This window comes from Amphiura filiformis, chromosome 18, assembly GCF_039555335.1.
Source record: "Amphiura filiformis chromosome 18, Afil_fr2py, whole genome shotgun sequence".
NCBI lineage: Eukaryota > Metazoa > Echinodermata > Ophiuroidea > Amphilepidida > Amphiuridae > Amphiura > Amphiura filiformis.
In genome coordinates this window covers 44838728-44854451 of record NC_092645.1, presented here as the reverse complement: position 1 = coordinate 44854451, position 15724 = coordinate 44838728, and the positions used below count along the sequence as shown (strand labels likewise).

General features: G+C 34.2%; 1 protein-coding gene across 1 annotated transcript in view; it reads right to left on the bottom strand.

Moving 5' to 3' along the window:
* The window catches only part of LOC140139181 (WD repeat-containing protein 47-like), a 47829-nt gene extending 34870 nt beyond the window's left edge, over positions 1 to 12959 (bottom strand). Inside the window, exon 1 of the mRNA XM_072160961.1 lies at positions 12871 to 12959. The gene's annotated coding sequence lies outside the window, so the exon portion shown is untranslated. The remainder of the gene's footprint in view (positions 1 to 12870) is intronic.
* Between the last annotated feature and the right edge of the window lie 2765 nt (positions 12960 to 15724).

Sequence of the window (15724 nt, the reverse complement as noted above, 5' to 3'; positions counted from 1 at the left end):
GAGTAGAGTATTGAAGTAATCCTGTGTGTAATTTTGTTCATGTACAGGCGAATAATTGGAACCCAGCCAAAGAAATCTGTTGCGCTGTGAATGTGGTCCAGGAAGGTGTTGCATGTCAGTGCATTTTGCTGTTGTGTCAGTTGGACAACTGTTTGGTTACTGACCAGTGTTTAGAGTAGAGTATTCAAGTAATCCTGTGTACAATTTTTGTTCATTCTTATGGAGAGAATTTTAAGATATGACCTTGTGAAAAATTATAAGTTTCTTTTTTGGCTTAGTGTACATCTAATACTTGTCACCAATGCGCTATATTTTTTGAGAAAAATGCAAAAATAGGCACAAAAATTGGCCAGGGGTGTAGTACCCCCTTAAATCAAGTATTTCATATTTTACCATTTTTGATATAAATGTAAGTTAAATTGACTGTTTTACTTCATTCCCAATGCTTCTTCAACTTTTGGATGCAATTAAATACCTCTATGATGTCAGCTTATCTATTGGTAATTCATCTTCAAGGTGCAGAATTCAACAGGTTTTCCCCATGATTTTACTAAATTTTTTCAAATGTTAAAACATGTTTTGATTTTTTTTAAATACCTGATAGGATTGTACACATGTCTAGCATTCCACTGAGCTCTTTTGGCTTTATCATGGGGTATAAGCAGTTCTTGGAATTAAAAAAGATCAAATAAATCGATTTTTTTTTTTTTTTTTTTTTTAATTAAAAAAAAAAATTAAAAATCGCCAACCCTGATTATTCAAGAAGTATAGTATCACTTGTGCTATTTAAAAAGTATTTAATAAATGATTTCTGAAAATGATAAGAAAATTTTCCATTTTCATAGCTAGATTGAGGAAGTCAATTATATGACATGGCAAGTTACATCGTCAATCCAAATGACTCCCATATATTCTAAAGGCAAAATAAAGAGGAATGTTTGTCTCACTGACTCAAAGCTATTGAAAAATCCCAACTGCATACATTTTTGGTTAAGAAATAGCAATTAGCTATTATAATGGTAATTAGGAATTCCCAAAATATGCAACATTTTAGGAACATGCAACATTTTAGGATGAAAATATGCAAGATGCTGGACATGAAAAAATTTTTGTCATTTTTTTAATACTGAAAATCTGTGGTAAAAGAACATACATGTATAAACAAGGTCTATTCTTCATTGGTAGCACTTATTTGCTTTCAATTTGCTTTCTGAATGATTAAATATTAAAATACAAGTTTTAAAAAAAGCGTCCTTTATTAAAAATAGATGCACTATCTAATCCAGCACATTATGTCATGTTGTTGTTTACTCAGCAGCCATTCACACATGAATATGCATATCTCTGACCCCTGTAAGGTCAAACATGTGGGGTTGTAGAGTTGGGCGACTATCACTTTTTTGCTAGTCGACTAGTCGGCAGCAAATAGTCGCGACTACGACTATAGTCGCGACTATCTGTGGTTAAAATTGGACTGAAAAATCAGGTGAAAGATTGGTGGCAATTTAGTATTTATAATGCATGATTACAGGACCCGTGATTGCCGGCATCGCATCACAGTTTGCTACACAAACCAGCACTGTTGCGATACAGCACTGTTGCGTTCGCGATGCAAATATTTGACTGTAAAATGCTGTAATATAGGCCTAACTTTTCTGTTCAATTAAATTCACTTGCCACTTTCCAGCAACAGCACAAGAAACTTCATATAATTTCTCAAACCATCAATATTCCAATAGCGATCTTTGTCGTTTTCATGTTTTGCTGTGCATGAAAATATGTAAACATGCCGGTACGGCAGTGCATATTTTCCATGGTATGCTCATGAACGTGTTGCATCGTGCATGTACGATTAACTTTCACCTCCGACCTAAGTCACCTGACCTCATCTAGACTACTGCATTTGTCGCTACAGGGGTGGCATTGCAACATTACGACTGTTTGTCAGCTAATTTGTTTATTTTCCTGTTACTTTCTAAATATTCTGTTACCACAATAAGCATAGCTTTTTGAAATTACGTGAAAAGTACTTCTAATCTAATAATATTTTCCTAAATTTTCCCTTTTGGAAAACACTTCTCGGAAGTTCTCGCTGTTTCTTTCCAAAGTTTAAAATAATCTCATACCTTCAGTAGTTGGTACAAACACCCAACCTGGGTCTGTACATGCACGCTATGACGCTGCTACACCTGTTATCGCTGCATAAATTATAATCATAATGAGATGTTCGACAGTTCTAAGTAATTTGAGTTTTTTGACTGCTTTTATCTTGTGGGAAAGTAGTTCGACAACAAGTCAATAACACCAATTTAATGATGATTTATGGACTTTATGATTACTTGTTGGTTAGTTTACTATTGGTAAGACAATGACTAACATTTTTTCACATTTTTCGCAGTTTATATGTTAGTATTTGGTTGGTTTTGTTACAAATAACTGGCACTTTTAAAGTAATTTTTTAACACAAAAATATACTTGCATTAGTCGACTTTTGGTTTTCAATAGTCATAGTCGCGACTATCAGTAATAGTCGCGACTAACGACTATTGGCGACTTAGTCGCCCAACTCTATGGGGTTGATTCCAACCAATCCGATCCACCGATTGTGACCATGTGGTCTGTTTCATGAATATTTAATAAGCAGCTTGATACTGACGTCACATCTGAAGTGACCAGGAGGCAGCAGCTACCATTTTGGTCAACTGAACTCGACTCGCATGCGTTCTTTTGGTTGACATAAATCGAACAAAATTTTCAATAACGGGTAATACAGTAGTAGAATTTCAATTTTTTATGAATGAAGTTACTTGTAGTTTTGAGGAATGACAAAGTTGTTTTTGGAAACTTAGATATTTGTTTCAACTGATGATGTAGGATTGCAAGGTGAGTGAATTCGTGAAGAGATTTCCTTGTTTGAGTGATAGTAGGATACGGGACGTAGGCTAATGACCTGCTCTGACGTCTCAATTCACGCGGAATTATTCGTACCTGCTTACCAGACAGCAATACGCAAGCGTATTGCTGTATGGAACCAGACATAGGTTTTGTCCAGGCACAGTATACATTAAAATCTAGACTGAAACACTCAGTCTTCTTCACTACGATTTCCACTGACATCCGATGGTATGGATGTCATGGATGTGAGCTGAGGATAGCCGGGAGGATTAGACTGCGGAACTCAGTCTTCAATGATAGTCAGTCATTTATCTATTGGTCGTTACATGTATATTTGAAGACTGAGTTCTTCTACTTCTATGAAAATACTCGTTAACGCCTGCTCAGCAACTTTCATTCATTCATTCATTTATTTCCATATATAAAAATATACAACTACATCAAAAATAAAGAAACACAATATGGCGGAAAAGGCAGGAAGGCCAATAAGGCCTGAGAATTGCCTTTCCTTACGAAAAAACAAAACAAAGATTATGAAATCAACAAAAATAAATAAAATGACTAACAGACATGACAAATTACAGTGCTCGAGAATGGCCTAATTTACGTGTACCATCTCCGCCAATTTCCTTTTTAATTTCCCCTTTTTTTTTTTTAATTTCCCTTTTTTTTTAATTTCCTTTTTTTTAATTTCACTTTTTTTTAATTCCCTTTTTTTTTTGAATTTCTTTTTTTTTAATTTCCTTTTTTTTTTTTGAATTTCCTTTTTTTTGAATTTCCTTTTTTTTTGAATTTCCCCTTTTTTTGAATTTCCCTTTCTTTTTTGAATTTCCTTTTTTTTTTGAATTTCCCTTTTTTTTGAATTTCCTTTTTTTTGAATTTCCTTTTTTTTTTGAATTTCCTTTTTTTTTTATTTCCCTTTTTTTTTTGAATTTCTTTTTTTTTTTTGAATTTCCTTTTTTTTTTTTGAATTTCACCTTTTTTTTTTTGAATTTCACCTTTTTTTTAAATTTCCCAAGTAAAATAAAGTTTGGCAGAGGCGGGTTCGAACTCACGGCGCAGGGCTTTGGATACTCTGTGGGCCTAGCGCCTTAGACCAGTCGGCCACTTGTCATATTGTTATGTTTCAAAATTATTTGAACATATGGTCATAACTTCAACATAGGCCTACCACGTGACAAGCAAAGGCAGAAAATGCGGAGAAAATGTACCATATTTTGGAATTTTATTTGTTAAAAACATTAATGTGTATTAATAGCGCTCAATTGTTGAGAAATCCGACATGATAAATGGGCAATTATTATACATGCATTATCGATTTCAACTCGCTAGGCCGTATGGCGGCACCGGCTGCACGTGCTATAATACTCCTATATACCGGTATACCGGGCCTGGGATACCGGGTATATACCCCAGGGGGGGTACTCAGTACAAATGACCATACGGGACGTGCATAAACATGGGTAGCATTTTCAGCCTTCTGGTATATCAATGACCCCTTTTTCAAAGCCTATTTTGGTATATGAATGGGTCCTTTTTTCAAAATTTTCTAAATTTTTTCGGAAAACGGCCCAATTTTTCCTTAATCTAGCCAAAATTTTCAAAATTTTCTCAAAATTTTGGGAAAATTTGTAAAAACTAAGATAATTTTGGGTAAATTCGGCCGAAAAGTTTGACTTTTGGTATATCAATGGGTCCAAATTTCTTGAAAAATTGGTATATTTATGGGTCTACTTCCAAAATCTCAGCGCACGTCCCTACCAAAACCAAACTTGAGTACCCCGGGTATATACATGTGGTTCACATTATAGAACCTGCCATTTTTCGTGCATACACGGTCTGGATTTTCGCAATTTATAGGATAATTACACGTAGGTCCCCCAAAGTTTCTTCCAGTTATTGAAGTGCTTATATAATGACATGATGTTGCATTCAATAATATAAGCCTCACGATACTTTACTTTAGGCCGTGTAAAATTAATATTTTGGTTCTCGCCCCTCCCTCCTCAATTTCTGGGATTTGTCAGATTTTTTTTTTTTTTTTTTTTTAGATTTTTCAATTTTTTAGACTTCGGAATGATTTATGAAATCTTCATACATATAAATAAGTTTATTAGAGAACAAGCATCACTTCCAAGTCTTTTTGTGGTACTCTAGGGGTTTATCCTCAGAATCTCACATTTGAAAAAAAAAAAAGGGCCTCATCGTTTCCTCTAGCACTGTTGGAGAAGACCGAAAACTACTGACAATGCTAATTTTACATTGAAAAAAAAACAAAACAAAAAAACACCTCCCTCCCTCATCAATTCATGAAAATCCTCTAGACGAGAACCAAAACATTAATTTTATACGGCCTTACCTTTACTGTCACTATTATAATTATATAAACTTTTTCATAACCATTTTATACTAGTATTTTGATGTAATAAATATCAGCATAATTTCGAGTTCAACTGAATGCTTTCATCATGATTAATAACATGTTTTATTTATCAAAAATCGACTATGGCATAGTCTAGGACCTACGTAAAATTTTCATAAAATTTTTACCATCAATAGAGTGTTAATTTTGACTAAATTCAGAAAATATTTTGGCGTATATAATTATAAAATTGAAATAAAATTCTCTGCCTTGATTTATTTGTTTGTTTATGTATTTATTTAACAATTACCGGTAATTGATTATTTGCTTATTTATGTGTTTATTTATCAATCAATGAATTCTTTTATTTATTAATTTATTGATCAATTAATGATTTATTTTATTTATATTTATTTCTTTATTTAATCGTTTTCATTTAATAAATTAATTGATAACAACCGTATTCATTCCAATAAGCGCCCATGCCCCAATATAAAGCGCCCACCCAGGGAAGCTTAGGGATTAAGTTTAAAATGTAGCTCCTGGATGACCTTTGACCTCGGATGACCTCGATATTAAGTTTTACGTGTTCCCCTCATATCAAGGATTCCACCCACCAAGTTTGAGCCCGATCGGACAAAGTTTGAAATTTGACCCCTCCATAATGACCTTTGACCTCGCTTGACCTCAATTTTATTTCGGGAATATATTCCCCTCGTATCAAGGATTCCACCCACCAAATTTGAGCCCGATCGGACAAAGTTTGAAATTTGACCCCTCCGTAATGACCTTTGACCTTGGTTGACCTCGATTTTATTTGGCGCATTATATTCCCTTGTATCAAGGATGCCACCCACCAAATTTGGGCCCGATCGGACAAAGTTTAATTTTTTGATGAATATGCATTTTTTTTGGCGAAATAATTTCCCCCTTTTTTTTAATTTCCCTTTTTTTTTAATTTCCCGATATTTTTTTTGATGTGCGTATAATGTTGCAGCTAGTGGATTCAGTTTAGTATACCGCGGGAGCATTAGCTTTAGTCAAGGCTTCGTCTCATTACTTTATCTTTGAACACAGCTATCCAATTGAACATGGATAGCGCTCAGATAGCTTTCTATTTTTATATCTTGGCCCGGGATCTTGGCCTATAGTGAAGACAAAATTAAATCCAAACCTAGTAAAACAATCCGAATCCAATAGATATAGAGTGATCACGAGGCTTATATTAAAGAAGGCCTAATTTGAATTAGATTACATTACAATAATAATTATTAATAATATATTAAATATTTAGACCCTTCCACTGTATAAGTAGCTAATATATAATTATTAGGCATATAGCTAAAGCCACGATTTCTCCGTGTTCATGGTGTTACAAAATTTAAAATCCGTGTTATTCCGTGATTTTCCGTGTCCACTATAAAGCACTAGGCCTATGGGCAGCCTTGCATCGTAGGCCTAAAATTAATGCTATTGTTTAATGGTTGATTACTGCTAAATAATCACTTTTCTTTGTTTTATTTTGCAAATCAACACAAAAGTTAGACATTTTATACAGTTTTTCACTATTTGGTGGCATTTTCAAATTTCCCTGAGCAAACCCGACATAAGATGAGTTTTTAACATCTTTTTAAACATAGTTACATTTTTAGCAGTTCTAAAATATATAGGCAGTTCATTCCATAGACGTGGAGCTGTAATTTCAAATGACTCACGTGCTGTTATTTTGTTTCTTGAAGAAGTTGCATGTTTCCAGATCAAGATACGAGTGGGAACATAATTTGAAAGAAGTTCAGATAAATCATGAGCAATATCATTATTACATTTATATACAATCAACATAAGTTATAACAACAATTCATTGGACGACAGGAAGCCAATGCAGTTCCTTACCAGTGTGTTATTAGTTTGTGAGAAAAATGCAAAAATAGTCACATAATAGTCATAAAATAGCTCTATTAAATAGTACTGAAAACGTTCTAATATGCCGTCCCTTTACATGGCAATTTTAATGGCAATTTTAAAACATTTGTCATGTGCAAAGCAGGGGGGGCGAAGATTTTTTGGCAGGCCCAGAAGGGAAGCAAGCAATTTTTTTGGCACGCCTTGGGAAAATTACACCCCCCTCACGGACCGGGATAAAACCACTGCGAGTTATATACTAGTATTCTTATGGTTTTCCGTGACTTGACATAAGTCTCACGGCCCTAGCACACAGGCTATACAGGGACGTGCCACTATTTAGTGAGCGCTTCCTGGCTATATCAGTGGTGTAATACACCACTGATATAGCCCAGGGAAGCTTCACACGTAAAGACTACAGTGCGTAAAGACCAGCATACGCAGCCAGTAGGAAGCGAGCAAATTCTCGGACAACTACCAGTATGTGCCTCGGCCAAGATTCTGCTTTGTGAGAAAAAGGGGAATTAAAAAAAAAAAGGGAAATTAAAAAAGGGAAATTAAAAAAAAGGGAAATTAAAAAAAAAAGTGGAAATTAAAAAAAAAAAGGAAATTAAAAAAAAAAGAGGAAAATAAAAAAAAAAAAAGAAATTAAAAAAAAAAGGGAAATTAAAAAAAAAAGGAATTAAAAAAAAAGGGAAATTAAAAAAAGGGGAATTAAAAAAGGAAATTGGCGGAGATGGTACACCGTACTAATTGTACCTAGAGATAAGTTTTTGTTTAAGGTGTTTGCGGAAATGTTCTATGGACTTTGAGTCTTTAATTTTTTTATCTAGAGAGTTCCAAAGTATGGGCCCGCTCGTTCGAATGGAATGGTCGGAAAAAACTCTTTTATTTTTTGTTAACTGGAGATCATTATTTCGTCTTGTCTGGTAGTCATGGATGTCAGAACGTTTTGTAAAATACTCATTAAATGAATTGGGTAACTCATGTATGGAATTCTTGTACATAAATACACCAAGTTCAAGAGAATACATACATCTTCTATATTTAAAATGTTGTATTTGGCAAATAAAGGTCTAGTATGACTTCTATAATGACTATTAGAAATTGTTCTTATTGCCCATTTTTGGAGTTTGGTCAGTTTATCTAAATAAAGTTTACATGTATTCCCCCAGATTAGAATTCCATAATTGAGGTACGGCAAAATAAAAGTACAATATAAGGTATATAATATTCGATCAGGAATAAAGTGTTTTAATTTGTTCATGATACCAATATTTCTCGACAAAGTTTTGGAAACGCAGTCAATATGACATTTCCAGGTGAGGTTTTCATCTATTAAGACACCTAAAAATTTGGTATGTTTCACTCGGTCCAATAGTGTGTTGTTTAGGACGATGTTTAAATCTTGCTGCACTTTGACTGATGTCATATAAGGCGTTCCTAATAACATATAATTTGTTTTGCTTGCATTTACTGATAACTTGTTTGCTCTAAACCAATTGCTTACTTCTTTCAATTCAGCATTCACGACATTTGTTTGATTCTCAATATTTTCATGCGAGTAAAGGATAGTGGTATCATCAGCAAATAGTATAAAATCCAGAATATTAGAGGTACTAGTGATATCATTAACATATAATATAAAAAATAGTGGACCTAATATTGATCCTTGCGGAACACCACATACAATATCTTTAAGTTATGAGTCACACATGTTGTAGGATACATATTGCTTTCTATTACTTAGATAATTTGTAAACCATTCCAATACCACACCACGAAATCCATAATGCTCTAATTTATGAAGAAGTATTTTGTGGTCAATTGTATCAAACGCTTTTGATAAGTCTAAGAAAATTCCAATAGTTGCTTTATTTTTGTCCACTGCTGTATTAATTTTATCCACCAGCTGTAATATAGCCATATAGGTAGAGAGGTTGGATCGAAATCCAAATTGTTTGTCATTAAGGATTTCGTGAGTATCTATGTAGTTAACACATTTATCAAATACAAGTCTTTCTAAAATCTTTGAAAAACATGGTAAAAGTGACACTGGTCTATAATTGGAGAAGACTTCAGCTTCTTGTTTTTTGTATATATTGGTATAACCTTAGCTATTTTTAGTTTTTCAGGAACAATACCTGTTGAGATTGACATATTAAATATGCTTGTAAGAGGTTTTACGATTTCCTTAGCTACTCTTTTTATAATGAAATTTCCTATGTTATCATTACCAGCACTTTTATTTTGGTTAAATTTATCAATAATTTTTATAATATCCATTTCCACAATTGGGCTCATGTACATGCTACTAAATCTTGGATCATGAAGGTAATCATAATATTTTTTGTCGGAATCTTGAATACTGGATGCAAGTTCCGGGCCTACATTTACAAAAAAATCATTAAATTGATTTGATATATCGTCAGAGTTTGTATATATGTTGCCATGACCTTAAATTTATTCTGGGAAGATTTCTGCTTTCCTCGTCCAAGAATATTATTTATTGTATTCCATGTTTGCTTCATATTATTCTTGCTATGTTCGAATTTCAAGAAATAATATTTTCTTTTAGCTTTTCGTATAAGCATGTTTAATACATTTTTATAAGTTTTAAATTTTTGAAGTCTATTTTGACTTGGGGAGTGAAGATATTGTTTGTATAATTTATTTTTCTTATTGATACTTTTTAGTAGGCCTTTTGTGATCCAGGGAGACATTGGTTCCTTCTTTCTATTATTAGTGCATTTCTTAAGTGGAACGCATTCGTTATATAACTTATCAAAAGTTTCTAGGAACTTATTGTAATCATCATCTACATTGTTGTAAATCAAGAACTTCCTGCCACTTAACTTCTGATAACCTCTTTTTAAATTTTGCAATATTATCGTCAGTGTGATTCCTTTTGTAAGAAATTCTTTTAGAATTATTAGATGGACTAGTTTGGGTATTACGAGTTGTTAACACAGTTGGTAAATGATCAGTTAATATTTTCATCATTGGTTAAAATATTATCAATTATTGTTGCAGTAGTTTCAGTAATCCGTGTTGGTTTGCATATCGTAGGTAATAAGGAATAGGAATAAATGAGTTCAAGATAATCATGAGTAGGTCTATGGGTATCTACCTTTAAAAGGTCAATGTTAAAATCTCCCATGATATAAACTGATTTTTTCTCTGTATTCAGTTTCTTAAAGACGGGCTCAATATCTGTCATGAAATCATCAATAGACGTATGTGCTCTATATACAACTCCGACTACAATGTTCTTAGCATTATTACATTCAATTTCAATAAAACAGAATTCGTAATTACAGTTTGCAATACAAAGATCTTTACATAGTTTATAATTAATTTTGTCAGATACATACATGCATACGCCACCTTTCTCTCTTGCAATTCTATTTGTATATTCTACTTTATACCCAGATATGTTATAAAAGTCATTTGGTTTGTCTTAAAGGGGGTACTACACCCCTGTCCAATTTTGTGCCTATTTTTGCATTTTTCTCAAAAATTGTAGCACTTGGTAACAAGTAAGATATGTATATTATAGGGGCAAGGACTACAACTACTGTACTGAAAATTCAGCAACTCAAAGCAAGTAGTTATTGATTTATTGATCAAATATTGGTTTTCCCTCATTTTTGACTGTAACTCCACAACTGTTGTCTGTGCTGAAATAAAATTCCTAGTGCAGTAGTTGTAGTCATTGCCCCTATAATATACATATCTTACTTGTCCCAAATGCGCTATAATTTTTGAGAAAAATGCAAAAATGGGCACAAAATTGGGCAGGGGTGTAGTACCCCCTTAAGGTGAGTTTCTGATATCCCAATTACACTAAAGTCATTTTTCAATATATTAATGCATTCTTTGAGCTTTTCGAAATTTTTTGATAGGCTTCTAATATTAACATTTAGGAAACTAAATTTGCCAATACTAGAATTAGAATCTGAGGAAAAATGTTCAGGGTAACATATGAGCATTCATGACTCCTTTCCGTATCATCATTTACTACATCGTTATATCTTTTTTCCGTTGAATTACAATCAAATCGTATAGGATTAAAAACCATTTTATCATATTTTTTAGGTCTACCTCAGTAACATTAAATTGAGGATTCTCGTTTAAGTCATTTGTATCTTCTTCAAAATCAGAATCAGGAATAGTGTTGTTTGAGCACTTTGAGCACACCCACTCCTTAGGATTTAGACATTTTAGTTGTTTTGGCTTGAGTTTTGTACATTTTTTGTGCACATATCCTGTATACATTTGGCATGATATATCTTTGTGGCATTTTTTTACTATTTTCGAGCACACAACACAGACATCACGAGTATTTAAATTAGAAACTATATATCTTCCGAGGAGCAGTTTCAGACAATAACTCATTGGGACAGAGGTTATCTTTTGAATTCTTTCATGACCACTGAAGCATAGTCATGCCTGTCAAGGACACTCAGCGTGAATTGAAAGACCATGTCACTCGCCACAAACGGTCATAAAACACCAATTTGGTGTCTTTCCGCTCCTCAGAATTCTGTCGGTCCGTGCCACGTCACTTCCGGTTGATGATATGCGACTCACGGTCGAGTGAAAACAAGTCCCTGATTCGATTTTTGTTGATGATTTCTGTCATTGGTGTTATGTAAATTTCGATCGCAAATAGTCAGTGGAATCAAAACCGTTTCTAAGTCTTCAGAGTGGAAGAAACTTACTTGATTTACCGTTTATATACTGACAAACTTAAAATTAAATTCCATGGACATGGTCGAGTGTCATTTTTTTCAAAATTGAATGTCAGTCCAACAACATCGCTATGTAGCCTCTTTCACAGCCGGTTTCTGTTGTTCATAACAAACCGTGAGCCACATGCAGTTTGGGCCCGAGACTAGAGATAGCCCGGATGTTGGACCGACAGAATATGATGCTTTTAAATGGCTGCGGGAAGGATAGCTCATCGACATCGGACAGGAACAGAAAACATAAGGCAAAATAAAAAAATAAACATGTTTCACGTCCCCTCCCGCTTCCTTTTTTGAGGTTTCCTCAAATATCTTTTTATTTTTTGAAATTCAGTTAAAAATAACTTTTCAAAAAATATGTCTAGGAAGTTGGGATGCTTTCTATGGCCCTTGTTAAGATACAAGAAACATTTTAGGAAGGTTTTGTGATCATTAGAGGGGGTGTAACTCTCAGAACAACAAATAAAAAAGGGCCTCCTCCTTTTTCCAGGCATTATTGTAAACGCCAAAACAGCTGTAAGTATTGTTATTTAGTACTATTTACACCAATTTTGCGATAAAAAATAGAAAATAAAAAGCCCCCTCTTCCTCCTTTTTTTCGAAAACCCGGACGTGAAACATGTTTTATTTTTTACTTGGCCTAATAAAAGTATGTCTGACGGTGAAAAGCCTCTGACGGTGAAGAGTTGGCGAAAGTACAGCAGACTGAACGCAAGAAGAAGAAGGAAAGAGAAGGCCATGAAGTTTCGGGCTAAACCGGCTAAGTAATAAAATCATGTGAACGTGAAAATCATGTTCAGCAACATGGTATATCATGTATATGGAGCTATGGAGAACGAATGTTCAGAATTGGGCTACACTTTATTTCTTCAGAGCACTTAATTAATAATTTTAATGAACAAAATTTTACACACATCAAATTTTACTAAAACCTTTATTTCTAATTTCTGAAACACTCACCTTTATGTAATATAACCGCGATTTTTAGGTCCAAAACAGGCAAAGAAAGTCGCCCGTTTCCACATCTGTGTTGGTCGCCATATTTTGTATCCCACCATGCACTTTTTAGTCTATTAATAGAAAGGTCAAGAAAGGTCACCAACATATCTTTTAGTAAAAAAGTTAGATACCCGTGTCCACTGCCCTTTAGTCTACCGAAAATGAAACAAAAGTATTTATTCTTCAATTATGCATGTACTCAATCCAAATATTATATTCAGCTTCTAGCCTGTAGGGGAAATTGAATTCATTTATTGTAATTTGGAGGTCACGATGACGTCATTTATTATCTTAACGTCATTTTCTGATTAATTGATCCGTTGCCACACTGAATATCAAAACCTGAATTTGTGCAATTTATGACGTGTAGGTGTAAGGGATGGGGGCCCCGCCCACTACAAACAAGTTTTACCATCAATATTGTGTGAAAGAGACATATTTTAACCACCAAAGTGTGTTTAAGTAATATAAAGAGATGTTTTAGTAATAACAAGCAAATTTCACTGACAATTGAAATACAAAATCGTTTACGTTCCTTACATAGGCTTTAATTAGAAATTAAAATATAGGCCTATTTCTAAAATTGCCAGAAAATGGCCGGCTAGCTAACCAAAAATGAATTTTGTCATGTGAACAGTCACTTTTATTATCTGACTGAAGTTTGTCCATTGTCATTAAGTATCAAGTGATCTCTGTGATCAAGATGTATGTTCATTCTTCGACCATTTAGAGGCCGCTTTGAATCAGGGGTAGCGCTAGAACTAAACACTCCAGTGCGGGTCCGCAGGGACACCCGAACTTGCAGAAAATTAAAAAGTAGGGGGTCGGAGTAGAGTTTAGTGAGTCCGAGTTGCACAAATGCAGCATAAATAGTATGTCTGCAATAGCATGAATAGCGCTAGATTGAAAAACTGGGGGTCTGCAGTAAGGCTGGCATTTTCGGGCGGGCTAGCGGGTACCCGCCCGAGATTACATTACCCGGGTAGGAAATACCTCCCCGGGTACCCGAAACTTTTTTAAGTTTTTTATTTTTTCGGTTTTGTAGTGTCCCCTGGACCTAGACCTAAATGCTAGGATCATTCATGGTTAACAAAAAAAAAAAAAATTATATATAATACAAATTTTATGACAAATTATTGAAATTTGATATTTTTGACATTTTTGATATATAACAGTCCTCGAAGTAAATTTTATAAATCTAATGATATATTCTTAAAGTGTATATGTAGCTAGGAGGAAAAGCCGACGATCAATTGAAAATTTTGACATTTCATATTAAAGATATGGATTTTTTTCAAAAAAAGACAAAAATTTTTTTTGGTCTTTTTAGGAAAAAAATCCATATCTTCAATACGAAAGGTCAAAATTTTCAATTGATCGTCGGCTTTTCACACCACCTATACATACACTTCAAGTATAAATCATCAGATTTATAAAGTTTACTTCGAGTACTGTTAAATATCAAAAATGTCAATTTTTAATGATTTTCCATAAAATATGTATTACATTGCGAATTTCAAAAAATCTGCATTATTTGATATCAGAAAGACATTCTTCGTATTCAGAATGCAATTCGATATGTCTGATGTAAATGTCCCACAATAGATACTGTCCAAACGTTCATACCCCATCCCTTAACGTATAGGTCAGCATGATTAGTACAATATATAGCATGTTGCATGCTAGGCTATGCCATGCATAGTAGATATTTGGTCTTTTTTCACCTTTGTGTGATCTATTATAAGCTATTATAATCCTTCTCATAGCTTATATTCAACAAACAAAACGAAACGATAACAATAATAAATGTGTAGTTTTATAATAGACCTAGGCCCCACACCTTCTCAGACCCATCCACACAATAAATAAATAAATAAATAAATAAATAAATAAATAAATAAATAAATAAATAAATAAATAAATAAATAAATAAATATATAAATAAATAAATAAATACACAACGATTGTATTTATATAAGCTGGGCCTATTCTAAAAACTTTAGTTCATCTTCACATTTTTAAAATAACGTATAATCATCGAGATAAATCATGTATGTACGTCATCCACCAGTGGAGCTCCTGCGCCCCTCCGCAGAACTTCCGGTAGTGGATGTTCTGCGCTCGGTGGCGCAGAGAATCCACTGTCGGAGTTGCTGCGCTCGGAAGTAAAATAATAGATTTTCGTATTATAATAACGGTGGATCATTGCTGCGCTCGGGCGCAGAACATCCACTGTCGGAGTTGATGCGCCCGGGCGCAGTCCCTTATATGTAACGGTGGATCATTGCTGCGCTCGGGCGCAGACAATCCACTGTCGGAGTTGCTGCGCTCGGGAAGTAAAATAATAGATTTTCGTATTATAATAACGGTGGATCATTTCTGCGCTCGGGCGCAGAACATCCACTGTCGGAGTTGATGCGCCCGGGCGCAGTCCCTTATATGTAACGGTGGATCATTGCTGCGCTCGGGCGCAGACAATCCACTGTCGGAGTTGCTGCGCTCGGAAGTAAAATAATAGATTTTCGTATTATAATAACGGTGGATCATTTCTGCGCTCGGGCGCAGAACATCCACGGTCGGAGTTCATGCGCCCGGGCGCAGTCCCTTATATGTAACGGTGGATCATTGTTGCGCTCGGGCGCAGAACATCCACTGTTGGAGTAACTGCGCTCGGAAGCAATATAATACATAGGCCTATATTAATAAATATACATGCGTATAATAACTAGTATTAAGTGAATTGCTATTAGTATAACCGAAACATCCACTATCGGAGTTGATGCGCTCGGAAGTAAAATAATAGATTTTCGTATTA